Raw genomic sequence first — 19,989 nt, forward strand, 5'->3', positions numbered from 1 at the left:
AGAAAACTTGTCAGAATAATAAAATTCAGCAGGTGCCATAATAGGAGTAGATGTCCTACAGTAGCATAGAGCAGAACATGGACCAGTGGAGGGCAGGACCAGGAGAAAGTGATAAACTGAAAGTAAAAAGATAGGAAGAGTAATCCAGGTAACTATTGCACATGTTATAATTTCTATTTGCCTATGTTTTAACCACAAAGGTGAGAATACAGTGTGAATTTCAGAATAATAAAATTTGTCAAGACCAGACAAGCACCCAAATCTAAAACATTTGAACTTAAGAGAATTGCCCCATGGGATAAAATGGGGTGAGGCTTTCTGTTATTCACATTGCTCTCAAGAAAAACCCTTCACTTGAACTGTGGATCCTGCCCTTACTGACCAAGGGCTTCACTTCTGGAATTATCTCATCTTCCTTACCTCAACATTACCCCCACTCAACTGAATCATACCCTGTGATGGCTTTGTCAGTCAGATTTCCATGACTATAACAAATAACTGGGATAAATCAACATATAATGCAAAACGGTTTGCTTAGGCTCACAGTTTTGGAGGGGCTTCTGGTCTGCTGTACCACTGATCCAGGACAGAGGTAGGGGCTTCTAGGCTACAGAACTACTGCTCCCAGGGCAGAAGAAGGGGCTTCTGGGCCACCGTACCACAGCTCCCAGCCCAAAGGAAGGAGCTTCCAGGATGCCGTACCACTGCTCCCAGTGCAGTGGAAGGGGCTTCCAGGCCGCTGTACCACCAATCCCAGCATAGCGAAGGGGCTTCTAGGCTGCCATACTACTGCTCCCAGGGCAGAAGTAGGGGTTTCTGGGCCACTGTACCACTACTTCCAGTGCAGAGGAGGTGACCATTGGCCCCCTCAAAAAATGAGAAGACATGTAAACAAGTCTCAAAATCAGACTTCCAGATCACCTACAGCAACCCCAAAGGGAAATGAGATGGAACACTCTTATACTCAAACACCAGGACTTCCAGAACTGGCAAAAAAAGAGGATCTGGAAAAAACGAAATCAGAAATATTTTCTCAGATAATAGCAGAGATTGTGCTCATAGTGCAAGACATGATTAATAAATCTAGAGAGGAGCTGAGGAACATAATGGAATCTCAACATAGGAAATGAGTGGAATCCATAAAACAGATGCAAACAGATTTCCAGGATATTAAAAACTCCATTGAAAGTCTACACAGCAGAAGGAGCCAATGTGAGGACAGAATTTCAGATACAGAAGATAAGATTGCAATTAGATAACAGGAAAAGAAAATTTGATGCAAAATTCTAAGGGACCATGAGAAATCAATCCAGCAGCTGCTAGGCAATGCAAAGAAGAATAACATAAGACCGATCAGAGTCAATGAAGAAACAGGAGAGAGTACGGATGACATGAAAAAAACTGTTCACAAAAGTAATGGCAGAAAACTTCCCAAGCAGGGGAAAAGAACTTGACAAACAGATAAGTGAGGCACATAGGACTCCACCTAGCCTTGATCAAAAAAAAAAAAATCTATACATACAAATATAATTGCTAAGATTCCAGAAACTCAAGAGAAGAACGAAGTTCTATAAGCAGTTAGAGAAAAGAAACAAATCACATACAAAGGAAAGCCCATAAAAATCACAGCAGACTTCTCAATGCAAACTCTCAAGAAAAGAAGAGCTTGGAGTGGTGTATTCCAAGCCCTAAATGAAACAGCCTCCAACCCAGACTGATATACCCTGCAAAACTATGTCTCAAAATTGATGGAGAAATAAGATACTTTCATGACAAAGAGCACCTTAGGAACTTCATGAATACCAAACTAGCACTTCAAAAATTGTTAGACAATATCCTAGGACAATACAATGAGGATCATAACACCAGGAAGCAGAGCAGAATGAATCCATCAGGTGTGTCAATAAATTAAATGCAAAGGTGGAGAATCCAACAAAAAGGAAAAGTTATGGCAATGATAAGTCAATATGTATCAGTTATAAAGATCAATGTTCATCATCTCAATTCACCAATCAAAAGAAATAGACAGGCAGAATGGGTCAGGAAGCAAAATCCAACAATATGCTGCATAAAAGAAACACACTTAATTCAAAAGGAAACTCATAGACTGAAAGTTAAAGGGTGGAAAACAATACTTGATGCAACAGGAACCTGAATAAAAGCAAGAGTAGCTATCCTCTTTGCAGATCAAGTGGATCTCAAACCAACACTGATTAAGAGAGACAAAGAAGGACACTACATCCTGGTAAAGGGAACCCTCCAACAGGAAGAGATGACAGTCATAAATATATATACACCAAATGCTAGTGTACCCAACTATATAAAACAAACACTAATGGACATGAAAAGTCATGTATACTCTAATACAATAGTAGTGGGGGACCTCAATACCACACTGTCACAAATAGATAGATCAACTAGGCTAAAAATAAGTAATGAAATACTAGAACTTAATCAAACTCTTGAACAAATGAACTTAACAAGTGTTTACAGCATATTCCATACCACAAAATCAGGATACACATTCTTTTCAGCTGCACATTGGTCATTCTTTAACATAGACCACAAACTCACTCATAGAACATGTTTAAGTAAGTGCAAAGGAACTGAAGTTATACCATATATATTATCAGATCATAGTGCAATTAAATTAGAGATCAATAGCAAAAGAAACTGCAAGAATTTCATAAACACATGGAAATAGAATAACACACTTCTGAACAACCAATGGGTAACAAAGAAAATCAAAGAATAAATCAGACAGTTCCAACAATTAAATGACAATGACAATACAACATATCAGATTCTATGGGACACAATGAAAGCGCTCTTATGAGGGAAATTCATAACAGTAAATACTCATATTAAGAAAACTAAGCAAGCACAATTCAATAACCTGATGCTGAACCTCAAGCTTCTAGAAAAAGAAGAGCAAGACAAACCCAAAGCTCAGAAGGGAGGAAATTAAAGGATCACAACAGAAATCAACCTAACGGAGACTAAGAGAATGATATAAAAAAATCAATGAAGCCAAGAGTTGGTTCTTTGAAAGACTCAACAAAATTGACAAACTCTTAGCCAACCTTACCAGAAAAAAAGGAAAGAAAAGGACCACATCCATGCAATTAGGAATGAAAACGGGTGAAATTACAACAGACCCAGAAGAAATCCAGAGGATCATCAATCCCTATTTCAAGAAGCTATAAACCAATAAGATAGAAAACACAGAAGAAATGGACAGATTTCTAGATATGTATGAATTATTAAGTTCAACAAAGAAGACCTAAAATTTCTACATGACCCAATATCAATAAATGAAATTGAAAACATAATTAAAAACTTATGAACTAACAAAAGCCCAGGTCCTAATGGCTTCAGTGCTGAATTCTACAAGACATTTAGAGAGGACCAACTGCTGCTACTGTTTAAACTCTTAATGAAATTGAAAGGGAACAATACTCCCAAATTCATTCCTGGAAGCAAGCATCACCTTGATCCCCACAGCAGAGAAGGACTCAACCGAAAAAGAGAACTATATGCCAATGTCACTAATGAACATAGATGCAAAAATCCTTAGTAAGACACTGGTAAATAGAATGCAGAAGATCATCAAGATCATACACCCTGACCAAGTGGGATTCATCCCAGGGATGCAGGTATGGTTAAAGATATGCAAATCAATCAATGTAATGCATTATATCAATAAAGCCAAGGAAAAAAATCATATGATCATCTCTACAGATTCAGAAAAAGCATTTGACAAATTCCAACATGCATTTATGATAAAACCCCCACAAAAAATTGGAATAAACAGTCTCTACCTAAATGTGATACAAGCCATCTATGAAAAACCAACAACCAACATCATACTAAATGGTCAAAAACTCAAATCCTTCACACTAAAATCAGGAACAAGACAAGGATGTCCACTATCACCACTCTTGTTCAATATAGTACTGGAAACATTAGCTATGGCAATTAGACAAGGGAAAGAAATACAATGAATAAAGATAGGAAATGAAGAAGTCAAATTGCCATTCTTTGCAGATGACATGACACTCTATAGATAAGACCCAAAGAACTCCCCCCAAAGTCTTCTAGGCTTAATAACCAAATTCAGTAGAGTAGCTGGATACAAGGTCAGTACAAAAAAATAATAGCTTTCGTCTACACAGACAACAGACTCACTGAGACAGTAAAAGGGCAAACAATCCCTTTCACAATAACATCGAAGAAACTGAAATACCTAGGAATCAACCTAACAAAAGAAATCAAAGACCTCTTCTCTGAAAAATATAGAACTCCGAAAAGAGAGATTGAAGATGATATCAGAAAATGGAAAGATATCCCCTGCTCCTGGGTAGGAAGCATCAACATAGTGAAAATGGCCATACTTCCAAAACTGCTATATAGACTTAATGCAATTCCAATTGAGATCCCAGCAGCATACCTCATGGACCTTGAGAAAACAATCCAAAAATTCATTTGGAACAAGAAGAGACCCAGAATAGCAAAAGCAATTCTAGGTAACAGAGACATGGCAGGGGGTATCACAATCCCCAACCTGCAACTCTACTACAAAGCTACTGTGACAAAAACAGCATGGTACTGGCAAAGAAACAGACCTGAGGACCAGTGGAACAGATGAGAAGATGCCGAAACTACTTGAGACACACTCAGCCAACTCATCTTTGCCAAGGAGCAACACACCATCACTGGAAGAAAGATAGCCTCTTTAATAAATGGTGCTCAAAAAATTAGGTTTCAAGTTGTCAAAGATTAAAAATAGACCTATATCTCTCACCATGCACTAAACTAAATAGAAATGGATTAAAGATCTAAATATTAAAATAGAAACACTAAACCAGCTAGAACAGAGGTTAGGTAGAACTCTTGAAGAAATCAGTGTAGGAAAAGATTTTATGAACAAAACCTCAGTTGCCCATGACCTAGCACAAACAAGAAACAAGTGGGATCTCATCTTTTTAAAAAGCTTTTTCACAGCAAGAAAAAACATCAGCAGTGTTAAGACACAACCCACAATGTGGGAAAAAATGTTCACTTGCTCTTCCTCAGACAAAGGTCTACTATCTCGAATCTATAAAGAACTTAAAAAGATCAGACCTCCCAAATTTAAACACCCAATCTAGAAATGAGCATCTGAAATGAACAGACAATTATCAGACAAAGATGGAGAAACAGAAAATAAACACATGAAAAACTGTTCAACATCACTGGTCATTTGAGAGATGCAAACGAAAACAACACTTACATTCCACCTCACACCGGAAATAATGGCTGCTATCATGAAATCAACTTAATAACAAATGCTGGGAATCACCTCTTTGCAGACAGGCAGGTCTGCCCATGCCCTACTGAAGTCCCAAGTCACGCGTGAAACACGCCGAATCAGCCCAAGGCAAACAGGCAGGTCTATGCATGCCCTACCGAGGTCCCAAGTCACATGGAAGATGCTGAGTCACCCCACTACAGACAGGCAGCCACCTGGTTCCACATTACAAAGACGCAGAGGACACCAGACCACCAGACCACAGTATTGAGTCCTGCTGCTCCCAGCCCAGAGGTAGGGGCTTCTGAGCCACCATCCCACCGCTCCTGGTCGAGAGGAAGGGGCTTCCCAGTCACCATCCCTCCAGCTGCTCCTAGCCCAGAGGAAAGGGCTTTTGGGCCACCTTCTGTCCTGCTGCTCCTGGCCCAGAGGAAGGGGCTTCCAGGCCACCATCCCTCCCACTGCTCCTGGTCCAGAGGGAGGGGCTTCTGAGCCACCATCCCACTGCTCCTGGTCCAGAGGAAGGGGCTTCCCAGCCACCATCCCTCCCGATGCTCGCAGCCCACAGGAAAGGGCTTTTGGGTCACCATCCCTACTGCTGCTCCCGGACCCTGTCCCACTTCTCCCAGCTCAGAGGAGGTAATCCATGTAGGCACTAACAGACCCCTGCCAGAGTCGAAATGAGAAAACACATAAATAAGTCTCAAAACTAGACTTCCAGGTCACCTACAGCAACCCCAAAGGGAAATGAGATGGAACACTCTGATACTCAAATATCTAGACCCACTGAACTGGCAACAAAAGGGGATCTGGAAAAAATGAAATCAGAAATAATTTCTCAGATAACAGGAGAAATTGTGCCCCTAGTGCAAGACATGATTAATAAATCTAGAGAGGAGCTCAGGAACATGATGGAATCCCAACATAGGAAACAAATGGAATCCATAAAACAGATGCAAATAGATTTGCATCTGTTTTATGGATTCCATAAAACAGATGCAAATAGATTTGCAGGACATGAAAAACTCCATTGAAAGTCTACACAGCAGAATGAGCCAATGTGAGGACAGAATTTCAGATATAGAAGATAAGATTGCAATTAGTCACCAGGAAAAGAAAAATTGCTTCAAAATTATAAGGGAACATGAGAAATCAATCCAGCAGCTGCTAGATGATGCAAAGAAAAATAACATAAGACTGATTGGGCTCAATGAAGAAACAAGAGAGAGTGGAGATGATATAAAAAATCTCTTCACAGAAATAATGGCAGAAAACTTCCAAGCAGGGGAAAAGAGCTTGACATACAGATAAGTGAGGCATATAGGACTCCAAATAGCCTTGATCAAAAAAATCTACACATAGGCATATAATTGTTAGGATTCCAGAAACACAAGAGAAGAACAAAGTTCTCCAAGCAGTCAGAGAAAAGAAACAAATCACATACAAAGGAAAGCTCATCAGAATCACAGCAGACTTCTCAACACAAGCCATCACGGCAAGAAGAACTTGGAGTGACATATTCCAAGCCCTAAAAGAAAACGGCCTCCAACCCAGATTGATATACCCTGCAAAACAATCTTTCAAAATTGATGGAGAAATAAGATACTTGCATGACAAAGAGCACCTTAGGAACTTCGTGAATACCAAACCAGCACTACAAAAAATTTTACACAATATCCTAGGAACAGACATTGAGGATCACAACCCCAGGAAGCAAAGCAGAATGAACCCATCTGGCATGACAAGAAATCAAATGGAAAGGGGGAGAACCCAACAAAAAGAAAAACTCATGGCAAGGACAAGTCAATACATTTCAGTTATAACCATCAATGTTAATGGTCTCAATTCACCAATCAAAAGAAATAGACTGGCAGAATGGGTCAAGAAGCAAAATCCAACAATATGCTGCATACAAGAAACACACTTAATTCAAAAGGAAACTCATAGACTGAAACTTAAAGGGTGGAAAACAATACTCCATGTGACAGGAACCTGAAAAAAAGCAGGAGTAGCTATCCTCTTTGCAGATTGAGTAGATTTCAAACCAACACTGATGAAGAGAGATGAAGAAGGACACTACATCCTTGTAAAAGCAAGAATCCAAGAGGAAGAGATGATAATCATAAATATTTATGCACCAAACACTAGTGCACCCAACTATATAAAACAAATACTAATGGACATGAAAAGTCATATATGCACTAATACAATTGTAGTGGGGGACCTCAACACCCCACTGTCACAAATAGATAGATCAACTAGACTAAAAATAAGTAATGAAATACTAGAACTCAATCGAACTCTTGAACAAATGAACTTAACAGATGTTTACAGAGTCTTCCGCCCCACAAAATCAGAATACACATTCTTCTCAGCTGCACATGGGTCATTCTCCAAAACAGACCACATACTCACACATAGAACATGTTAAAGTAAGTACAAAAGAATTGAAGTTATCCCCTGTATATTATCAGACCATAGTGCGATGAAATTGGAGATCCATAGCAAATGAAACTCAAAAAATTTCATAAACATGTGGAAATTGAACAACACACTTCTGAATAACCAATGGGTCACAAAGGAAATTAAAGAAGAAATCAGACAGTTCCTTCAATTAAATGACAAGGACAATAAAACATATCAGAATCCATGGGACACAATGAAAGCAGTCTTACAAGGGAAATTCATAGCAGTGAATACGCATATTAGGAAAACAGAACAAGCCCAATTAAACAACTTGATGCTGAACCTCAAGCTTCTAGAAAAAGAAGAGCAGGACAATGTCAAAGCTCATACAAGGGAGGAAATTATAAAGATCAGAGGAGAAATCAGTGCAATGGAGACTAAGAGAACAATACAAAAATCAATGAAGCCAAGAGTTGGTTCTTCGAAAGAATAAACAAAATTGACAAACCCTTAGCCAACCTTGTCAGAAAAAGGAAAGAAAAGGCCCAAATCCATGCAATTAGGAATGAAAAGGGTAAAATGACAACAGACCCAGCAGAAATCCAGAGGATCATCAATACCTACTTCCAGAACCTATACGCCAATAAGATGGACAACACAGAAGAAATGGACAGATTCCTAGATACATATGAATTACCAAAGTTGAATGAAGAAGACCTAAAAATTCTGAACAACCCAATATCAACCAATGAAATTGAAAATGTAATTAAAAACTTATCAACTAAGAAAATCCCAGGCCCTGATGGCTTCACTGCTGAATTCTACAAGACATTTAGAGAGGAACTGCTGCCACTACACTTTAAACTCTTCAATGAAATTGAAAGGGAAGCAATACTCCCAAATTCATTCCTGGAAGCAAGCTTCACCTTGATCCCCAAAGCAGACAAAGACCCAACTGAAAAAGAGAACTATAGGCCAATCTCACTAATGAACATTGATGCAAAACTCCTTAATAACATAATGTCAAAAAGAATGCAGAAGATCATCAAGAAGATCATATGCCCTGATCAAGTGGGATTCATCCCAGAGATGCAGGGATGGTTCAATATACGAAAATCAATTAATGTAATACACTATATCAATAGAGCCAAGGACAAAATCCATATGACTATCTCCATAGATGCAGAAAAAGCATTTGACAAAATCCAACATGCATTTATGATAAAAACCCTACAAAAATTGGAATACATGGTCTCTACCTCAAACTGATAGAAGCCATCTATGAAAATCCAACAGCCAATATCATACTAAATGGTCAAAAACTCAAATCCTTCACACTAAAATCAGGAACAAGATAAGGATGTCCACTATCACCACTCTTGTTCAATATAGTACTGGAAACATTAGCCATGGCAATTAGACAAGAGAAAGAAATAAAAGGAATAAAGATAGGAAATGAAGAAGTCAAACTGTCATTCTTTGCAGATGACATGATACTCTATATAGAAGGCCCCAAGAACTCCACCAAAAGTCTTCGAGATTTAATAACCAAATTCAGTCAAGTAGCTGGTTACAAGGTCAACACACAAAAATCAATAGCTTTCCTCTCCACAAATGACAGACTCACTGAGAGAGAAATAGGGCAAATAATTCCTTTTGCAATAGCATCCAAAAAACTGAAATGCCTAGGAATCATCCTAATGAAAGAAATCAAAGACCTCTTCTCTGAAAACTATGGCACTCTGAAAAGAGAGATTGAAGATGATATCAGAAAATGGAAAGATATCCCCTGCTCCTGGGTAGGAAAGATTAATATAGTGAAAATGGCCATACTTCCAAAACTGCTATATAGACTTAATGCAATTCCAATTGAGATCCCAGCAGCATACCTCATGGACCTTGAGAAAACAATCCAAAAATTCATTTGGAACAAGAAGAGACCCAGAATAGCAAAAGCAATTCTAGGTAACAGAGACATGGCAGGGGGTATCACAATCCCCAACCTGCAACTCTACTACAAAGCTACTGTGACAAAAACAGCATGGTACTGGCAAAGAAACAGACCTGAGGACCAGTGGAACAGATGAGAAGATGCCGAAACTACTTGAGACACACTCAGCCAACTCATCTTTGCCAAGGAGCCACACACCATCACTGGAAGAAAGATAGCCTCTTTAATAAATGGTGCTCAAAAAATTAGGTTTCAAGTTGTCAAAGATTAAAACTAGACCTGTATCTCTCACCATGCACTAAACTAAAATCAAAATGGATTAAAGATCTAAATATTAAAATAGAAACTCTGAACCAGTTGGAACAGAGGTTAAGTAGAACCCTTGACAACATCAGTGTAGGAAAAGATTTTATGAACAAAAACTCAGTTGCCCGGAACTAGCACAAACAATCAACAAATGGGATCTCTTCTTATTAAAAAGCTTCTACACAGCAAGAGAAACCACCTGCAGTGTGAAGACACAACCCACAATGTGGGAAAAAATCTTCACCTGCTCTTCCTCAGACAAAGGTCTACTATCTCGAATCTATGAAGAACTTAAAAAGATCAGACCTCCCAAATTTAAAGACCAAATCCGAAAATGGGCATCTGAAATGAACAGACATTTCTCAGACAAATAGGTAGAAATAGTAAATAAATACATGAAAAAATGTTCAACATCACTGGTCATTCGAGAGATGAAAATGAAAACAAGGCTGAAATTCCACTTCACTCCAGAAAGAATGGCTGCTATCATAAAATCAACAAATAACAAATGCTGGTGGGGCTGTGGGGAAAGAGGAACCCTGCTCCACTGCTGGTGGGAGTGTAGCCTGATGCAAGCACTGTGGAAATCAGTATGGAGATACCTCAAATAACTAGGACTGGAAGTCCCATTTGACCCTGCTAGTCCACTGCTGGGGATCTTCCCCAAAGAATTAAAAGAATCATACCACAGTGATATATGTGCACCCATGTTCATAGCAGCACAGTTTGTAATAGCTAAAACTTGGAAACAGCCCAAATGCCCATCAACTGGAGACTGGATCAAGAAAATTTGGTTTTTTTACAAAATGGAGTACTACTCAGCCATAAAAAATGAGAAATTAGAGACATTTATAGTTAAGTGGATGCACATTGAGGCGATACTCTTAAGTGAAATAAATAGGACACACATGTATAAATACTGAATAGTTTCTCTGGTGTGAGAACTGAAAGTGTAAATAAGGACTAAATGTATAATAGGTAATGTGAAATAGGAGGAAAAGGGGCAAAGGGGAAGGAAGTGGGACGGCTAGGGGAAAGGATAGAAGGGAGTGGGATTAATATGAGAAAATGGAAAAATAGGAAGAAAATCTTTGTAAATAGGGAGGACTGGAGGGGTTGAAGGGAGGTCTGGACAAGGGTGAAAAATAAGAACCAAGAAAGACTATGTAAAGGTGCAAATTTCCAATGATGAATGTCATTATATTGTATACCTAAAATGTACCAATGATTAGAATTAGTAATCGATAATGTAAAATAGGAGGAAAAGGTCCAAAGGGGTAGGGGTAGTGGGAGGGGCAGGGGAAAGGAAAGAAGGGAAAGGAAAAATGCTGAGAAATGGAAAAAATGGAAATAAAGTCTTTGTAAATAGGGAAGGGTGGAGGGGGTGAAGGGAGGGCTAGGAATGGGGAAAAAATAAGAACCAAGAGGAATTATGTAAAGGTACAATTCCCAATGAGAAATGTAATTGTGTTGTGTACCTACAATGTACCAATAAAAGAATTTAATTAAATAAATAAGTAAATAAAGAAATAAATAAATAAAATAACAAATGTTGGCGGGGCTGTGGGGAAAGTGGAACCCTGTTCCACTGCTGGTGGCAAAGTTAACTGGTGCAACCACTGTGGAAATCAGTGTGGAGATACCTCAAAGAACTAGGACTGGAAGCCCCATTTGACCAAGCTATTCCTCTGCTGGGTATCTTCCCCATAGAATTAAAAGAATCATACCACAGTGACATATGTGCACCCATGTTCATAGCAGTACAATTTGTAATAGCTAAAACTTGGAAGCAGCCCAATTGCACATCAACTAGAGACTGGATAACGAAAATGTGTTTTTTAATAAAATGGAGTACTACTCAGTCATAGAAAATAAGAAATCGAGACATTTTTAGCTTAATGGATGCATATTGAGGCAATATTCTTAAGTGAAATAAAGAGGACACACGTGTAAATACAGAATATTTTCTCTAGTTTGAGAAACTGAAAGAGTAAGTAAGGACTTAAAGGTATAATAGATAATGAGAATAGGAAGAAAAGGGGAAGGGGAAAGGAAAGAAGGGATGAAATTAATATGAGAAAATGAAAAAATGGAAACAAAGTCTTTGTAAATAGGGATGGAGGGGTTGAAGGGAGGACATGGGAATAGGGAAAAAATAGGAACCAAGAGAGATTATGTAAAGGTGCAAGTTTCCAATGATGAATGTCATTATATTGTACAGCTAAAATGTACCAATAAAATACAATTTTTAAAAAAAGGATCAGCAGAGAGCTAACAGGAAAACTAGAAACTAGAGAAGCTAGAGAAACAGAGGACAATGCAGAAAAGGAACAAAACAGAATGAAACACCAACCCCAGCTCCCAGGGAAGGAGCCCTGTCTCTGTGAACACAAAGTAAGCCTGAAGAGAGTTGGCAGTGCCAGGGAGAAACAACAGAGCAGGCCAGCAGCACTGGCCCCAAGAAATCCCCAAGGTTATTGTGCAGTGCACCAAACAGTGTGGGGTTTTACTCTGAAAGGGGCTTCTTCTGCATGGCAGGCTAGAGTTGGGGAAGAAATCCAGGGCAGCATTTGCCATATTTGAAAAGGTTTAATCAAGAGCCACTTTGGGAAAGCATTGTTTAAGACTGAGCCACAGAATAATCGCCCCCCCCAAGGTTTCAGGTGTCACCTTACTGTGGTGACTGAGTGGGAGACAGCCGAAAGAGACAGTCATAGAGAGGGTGTGAGTCAGATGTACACCACCTAGTAAGTTTAATTTCAGGCCAGGAAGGACATGGGGATCCCACTCACTGAACAGAGAAGCCAAACCAGTCATGTCTGGCATTTGGAGGGGGCTGGGTCTGAAAGTGCAAGATTAAGTCCAATGGACTGTTTGACCCCCTTACCCCACTGCCTACATCCAACACAAATCTCAGGGATCTGTTTGCTTTTCCTATCTGCCAGCACAATCAGGGATCACCTCGGCTGGTACTGTGCCACAGCCTGTGGTGTACAGACAGAGGGAGACCTCTAGAGCAAGGAGTGCACCTCACAAACCCACAGGCCATAAAGCTGGGCAGAGAAATCCATGATGGGGCACACAGAGGTGCACAGAAACTGGGAGCAGCTGGAGTGAAAACAAACCAAGGGCAGACATCACTGACCAACCACACCCAGCAGGAAATGTGGGGCAAGGTTCAGCATTCACACACAAAAATGCTAGTGAGAGAACAGAACAGGTCTTATTGTGACTCCCAGTGCGGCCCTCATATCTGGTGGATTCAAATAGTACAGATCCAGAAAAAAACCACTCAGTCAATGACACAGAGGAATATTTTTGGACTCCTCTTTTACCCCATTGGGTTTTGGAGGGGTTCTTTTTTCTTTTTCTCTTATTTTTTCTTGTTTTTGTTTTTTAAAGGGTTTTAAATTTTATTTTGTTCTGCTTTGTTCATTTTTTTCTTATCCATTCCATTCTGAGACTTTCATTTAATTAATTTTATTTCACTCTTTAACAAGGTCTATCTCAATTTTCTCTCCTCATCTTCCTTTTATTTTTTTATTTTTCATTTTTTAAAATTTTATTTTATTGGTATATTTTAGGTATAAAATATAATGACATTCATCATTGGAAATGGGCATCTTTACAAAATCTCTCTTGGTTCATATTTTTCCCCCTTCCCCTGCCCTACCGTCAACCCCTCCATCCCTCCCTATTTACAAAGACTTTGTTTAAATTTTTTCATTTCCTCATATTACTTCCATTCCATTTTTTTCTACCCCCTACCCCTCCAACATCCCCTTCCCAGTTGCCCCTTTCCTTCCTATTTCACATTATCTATTATACCTTTTAGTCCTTATTTACACTTTCACTTTCTCACACTGGAGAAACTATGCGGTATTTACACATGAGTGTCCTATTTATTTCACTTAAGAGTATTGCCTCAATGTGCATCCATTTAGCTATAAATGTCTTTAATTTCTCATTTTTTATGGGTGAATATTTTTTTAAAAAGCACATTTTCTTTATCCAGTCTCCAGTTGATGTGCAATTGGGCTGCTTCCAAGTTTTAGCACTTAAAAATTGTGCTGCTATAAACATGGGTGCACATATGTCACTGTGGTATGATTCTTTTAATTCTTTGGGGAACATACCCAGCAGGACAATAGCTGGATCAAATGGGATTCCAGTCCTAGTTCTTTGCGGTATCTCTATACTGATTTCCACCGTGGCTAAACCAGTCAACATTCCCACCAGCAGTGGAACAGTGTTCCTCTTTCCCCACAGCCCCACCAGCATTTATTATTGGTTGATTTCATGATAGCAGCCATTCTTTCTGGAGTGATATGGAATCTCAGCGCTGTTTTCATTTGCATCTCTCAAATGACCAGTGATGTTGAACATTTTTTATGTGTTTATTTGCTATTTCTACATCTTTGTCTGAGAAATGTCTGTTCATTTCATATGCCCATTTTTGGATTGGGTCTTTAAATTTGAGAGGTCTGATCTTTTTAAGTTCTTTATAAAGTCTAGATAGCAGATGTTTGTCTGAGGAAGAACAGGTGAAGAATTTTTCCCACATCGTGGGTTGTCTCTTCACACTGTTGGTAGTTTCTTTTGCTGTGCAGAAGCTTTTTAATAAGAAGAGATCCCACTTGTTGATTGTTTGTGCTGGGTCATGGGCAAGTGAGGTTTTGTTCATAAAATCTTTTCCTACACCAATATCTTCAAGAGTCCTACCTAACTTCTGGTCCAGCTGATTCAGCATTTCTATTTTAATATTTAGATCTTTAATCCATTTCAATTTTAGTTTAGTGCACGGTGAGACATATAGGTCTAGTTTTAATCTTTGGCAAGTTGAAACCCAATTTTTTGAGAATCATTTATTAAAGAGGCTATCTTTCCTCCAATGAGGGTGTTTGGCTCCTTTGTCAAAACTGAAATGGCTGAATGTATCTCGAGTTCTTTCTGCATCTTCTAATCTGTTCCACTTGTTCTCCAGTCTGTTCTTTTGCCAGTACCATGCTGTTTTTATCACAGTAGCTTTGGAGTATAGCTTTAAGTTAGGGGTTGTGATACCCTCTGCCATGTATCTGTTGCCTAGAATTGCTTTTGCTGTTCTAGGTCTCTTCTTGTTTCAAAAGAATTTTTGGATTATTTTCTCAAGGTCCATGAGGTATGCTTCTAGGATTTCAATTGGGATTGCATTGAATCTATACAGCAGTTTTGGAAGTATGGCCATTTTCACTATGTTGATCCTTCCTACCCAGGACCAAGGGATGTCTTTCTATTTTCTGATAACATCTTCAATCTCTCTTTTAAGAGTGCTATAGTATTCAGAGAAGAGGTCTTTGATTTCCTTTGTTAGGCTGATTCCTAGGTATTTCAGGTTTTTTGATTCTATTGTGAAAGGAATTGTTTGGCCTATTTCTGTCTCAGTGAGTTTGTCATCTGCGTAGAGAAAGCTATTGATTTTTGTGTATTGACCTTGTATTCAGCTGCTCTACTAAATTTGTTTATTAAGCCTAGAAGACTTTAGGTGGAGTTCTTGGGGTCTTATCTCTAGGGTAACATGTCATTTGCAAATAATGACAATTTGACTTCTTCATTTCCTATCTTTATTCATTTTATTTCCTTCTCTTGTCTAATTGCCATGGCTAATGTTTCCAAAACTATATTGAACAGGAGTGGTGATAGTAGACATCTTTGTCTTGTTCCTGATTTTAGTGTGAAGGATTTCAGGTTTTGACCATTTAGTATGATATTGACTGTTGGTTTTTCATAGATGGTTTTCATCAGATTGAGGTAGATACTGTCTATTCCAATTTTTTGTAGGGTTTTCTTTTCATAAATGAGTGTTGGATTGTGTCAAGTGCTTTTTCTGCATCTATTGAGATTATCATATGATTTTTGTCCTTGGCTCTATTGATATAGTGTATTACATTTATTGATTCACATATATTGAACCATCCCTGCATCCTTGGGATGAGTCCCACTTGGTCAGGGTGTATGATTTCCTTGATGATCTTTGGCATTCTATTTGCCAGAATCTTATTAAGGATTTTTGCATCTATGTTCATTAGTGACATTAGCATATAGTTCTCTTTTTTGGTTGGGTGTTTCTCTGCTTTGGGGATCAAGGTGATGCTTGCTTCCAGGAATGAATTTGGGAGTATTGCTCTCCTTTCAATTTCATTGAAGAGTTTAAACAGTAGTGGCAATAGTTTCTCTCTAAATGTCTTGTAGAATTCAGCAGTGAAGCCATCAGGACCTGGGCATTTGTTAGTTGGTAAGTTTTTGATTATGTTTTCAATTTCATTGATTGATAATGGGTCATTTAGAATTTTTAGGTGTTCTTCGTTCAACTTTGGTCATTCATATGTATCTATGTATCTGTTCATTTCTTCTGTGTTTTCCATCTTATTGGCGTATAGGTTATCAAAGCAGGTATTAGTGATCCTCTGGATTTCTGCTGAGTCCATTGTAATTTCACCCTTTTCATTCCTAATTGCATGGATTTGGTCCTTTTCTTTCCTTTTTCTGACAAGGTTGGCTAAGGGTTTGTCAATTTTGTTTATTCTTTCAAAGAACCAACTCTTGGCTTCGTTGATTTTTTTGTATCATTCTCTTAGTCTCCATTGAGTTGATTTATGTTCTGATCTTTTAATTTCCTCCCTTCTGAGCTTTGGGTTTGTCTTGCTCTTCTCTTTCTAGAAGCTTGAGGTTCAGCATCTGGTTAGTGAATTGTGCTCACTCAGTTTTCCTAATATGAGTATTCACTGCTATGAATTTCCCTTGTAAGACTGCTTTCATTGTGTCCCATAGAATCTGGTATGTTGTATTGTCACTGTCATTTAATTGTAGGAAGTGTCTGAATTCATCTTCAATTTCCTCTGTTACTGATTGGTTATTCAGAAGTGTGTGGTTCAATTTCCATGTGTTTATGAAATTTTTGTGGTTTCTTTTGCTATTGATCTCCAATTTCATCACACTATGGTCTCATAATATACATGGAATAACTTCAATTCCTTTGCACTTACTTAAACATGTTCTATGAGTGAGTACGTGGCCTATTTTTGAGAAGGAACCATGTGCAGCTGAAAAGAATGTATATTCTGATTGTGTGGGGTGGAATACTTAGTAAACATCTGTTAAGTTCATTTGTTCAAGAGTTTAATTGAGTTCTAGTATTTTATTACTTATTTTTTGTCTAGTTGATCTATCTATTTTTGACAGTGGGGTATTGAGGTCCCCCACTACTATTGTATTAGTGCATATATGACTTTTCATGTCCATTAGCATTTGTTTTATATAGTTGAGTGCACTAGCATTTGGTTCATATATATTTATGATTGTCATCTCTTGCTCTTGGATTGTTCCCTTTACAAGGATATAGTGTCCTTCTTTGTCTCTCTTAGTCAGTGATAGTTTCAAATCCACTTGATCTGCAAAGAGGATAGCTACTCCTTTTTTCCAGGTTCCTGTTGCATCGAGTATTGTTTTCCACCCTTTAACTTTCAGTCTGTAAGTTTCTTTTTTAATTAAGTGTGTTTCTTGTATGCAGCATATTGTTGGATCTTGCTTTTTGACCCATTCTGCCAGTCTATTTCTTTTGATTGGTGAACTGAGACCATTAACATTGATGGTTATAACTGATACGTATTGACTTATCATTGTCATGACTTTTTCTTTTTGTTGGATTCTTTCCCTTTGCACTTAATTTCTTGTTGCACCCAAAAGATTCATTCTGTGTGCTTCCTGGGTTTGTGATCCTTGTTGTCTTTTCCTAGGATATTGTCTAAAATTTTTTGGAGTGCTGGTTTGGTATTCATGAAGTTCCTATGGTGCTCTTTGTCATGAAAGTATCTTATTTCTCCATCAATTTTTGAAAGATAGTTTTTCAGGGTACAACAATCTGGGTGGGAGGCTGTTTTCCTTCAGGGCTTGAAACACATCACCCCAAGTTCTTATTGCCTTGAACGTTGCATTGAGAAGTCTGCTGTGATTCTGATGGGCTTTCCTTTGTATGTGATTTGTTTCTTTTCTCTAACTGCTTGTAGAACTTTGTTCTTCTGTTAAGTTTCTGGAATCCTAACAATTAAATGCCTATGTGCAGATGTTTTTTGATCAAGGCTAGTTGGAGTCCCATATGCCTCACTTATCTGTATGTCAGGTTCTTTTCCCCCGCTTGGGAAGTTTTCTGTCATTACTTCTGTGAACAGTGTTTTTTATGTCATCTGTACTCTCTCCTGTTTCTTCATTGACTCCAATCAGTCTGATGTTATTCTTCTTTGCATTGTCTAGCAGCTGCCGGATTGATTTCTCATGGTCCCATACAATTTTGCAGCAATTTTTCTTTTCCTGTTCACTAATTACAATCTTATCTTCTATATCTGAAATTCTGTCCTCACATTGGCTCCTTCTGCTGTGTAGACTTTCAATGGAGTTTTTAATCTCCTGGAAATCTGTTTGCATCTGTTTTATGGATTCCACTCATTTCCTATGTTGAGATTCCATTATGTTCCTCAGCTCCTCTCTAGATTTATTAATCATGTCTTGCACTATGAGCACAACCTCTGCTCTTATCTGAGAAATTATTTCTGATTTTATTTTTCCAGATCCTCTTTTGTTGCCAGTTCACAGAGTCCAGGTGTTTGAGTAACAGAGTGTTCCATCTCATTTCCCTTTGCATTGCTGTAGGTGATCTGGATGTCTGGTTTTGAGACTTGTGTATGTGTCTTCTCTTTTTTATGGGGGGATGCTCCTGGTGCCCATGCGGCTCACCCCCTCTGAACTGGGAGCAGTGGTATGGCAGCCTGGAAACCTCTTCGTCTGGGCTGGGAGCAGTGGTACAGCAGACCAGAAGCCTCCTCCTCTGGGCTACTTCCTTTTCTTTAACTCTCAAATTTTGCTTCTTTTATTCTCCCATTCCCCACTCTTTCTATATTTACTAATATTACTATTAATCGTTATTAATAAACTTTATTAATCCCTCAATATTTCATTGATTGCTATTATGGTTGAATTCATTTCTATTGTTGGGGCGAGGGTATAGCTCAGTGGTAGAGCATGACTGCATTTCTATTGTTAATGGTGATTGTATCCATCAGTACTTATTAGAGAAACAGATTTAATGTTATATATATACATATACATACATATTTATATATGGATTTACAAGATTAGCTTACAATGACCACCCACAGAGTCAGGTGTGGAAAAGTACAAAAGGGCTGTCTGCCTGCTGGAGTTCCAAAGGATCCAGTCAATGTCAAAGTCGTTAAGCTCACTGTAATATCCTGTGCAAATCTGTATCAGGAGGCTGAAGGGTCTTCTATGGAAGACTGAAGGGTCTGCACTGGAAGCCAGGAGATGATGTCCAAGATAACGGTGAAGACTAGGTGCTTCTCCAAAGAAACAGAAGTGAGCCTTTCTTTTTTGTTTCCCTTTTATTCCATTTAGGTCACAAGCCTCTTTGTTGATGCCTCTCACACCCAAGGTGGGTCTTCTATCTTCAGGAAATCTCTTCAAGGACACCTAAAACCATGCTGATATAATTAATTGGGCATTTCTTACTCAACTTGAAACAATTAACTATCACAGTGGTATAGTTTTTGCATCCAGTAGACATTTACTGCATGTCAATATTTGGTTTGTCCTTGTGTTGATGTTATAATTATAGATCTCTTTTCTATTGCTAAGGGTGTTACAGTGGTAGCTTTTATTAGTTTTAGTGATATGTCAATATCTGGTTTCTCTTTACCCTATTATTTTTGCTGATTTTGTTGCTATGGCCAGGGTGGCATAGCTGTTGCTACCAGTATTAACTGGTTTTTACTGTATGCCAGTGTCTGGTCTGTCTTTGTATTATCTCCAGTTCATTTTTGGAGAACTGAGTGCCAGACCAATTATATGGCAGCCTCTCCTCCCAAATTAATGGATGTGGTTGGATCTTGGGACAGAGGCAAAGGGCTTTAGTTACCCAAGGCCAGAATGCATCACTGAGGAGCAGACAGTAATTAAAGAGATCACCGTACTAGTAACAAAGTCTTTC

The 19,989-nt window shown here is 38.5% G+C and overlaps 1 pseudogene; it reads left to right on the top strand.

Annotated features, from left to right (window-relative positions):
• The window catches only part of LOC101705089 (DNA damage-induced apoptosis suppressor protein pseudogene), a 71,484-nt pseudogene that overhangs the window by 40,273 nt on the left and 11,222 nt on the right, over positions 1-19,989 (top strand).

This window comes from Heterocephalus glaber, unplaced genomic scaffold (genome assembly GCF_053883595.1).
Source record: "Heterocephalus glaber isolate CG9 unplaced genomic scaffold, H.glaber_assembly_v1.0 deba00001457, whole genome shotgun sequence".
Taxonomy (NCBI): Eukaryota; Metazoa; Chordata; class Mammalia; order Rodentia; family Bathyergidae; genus Heterocephalus; species Heterocephalus glaber.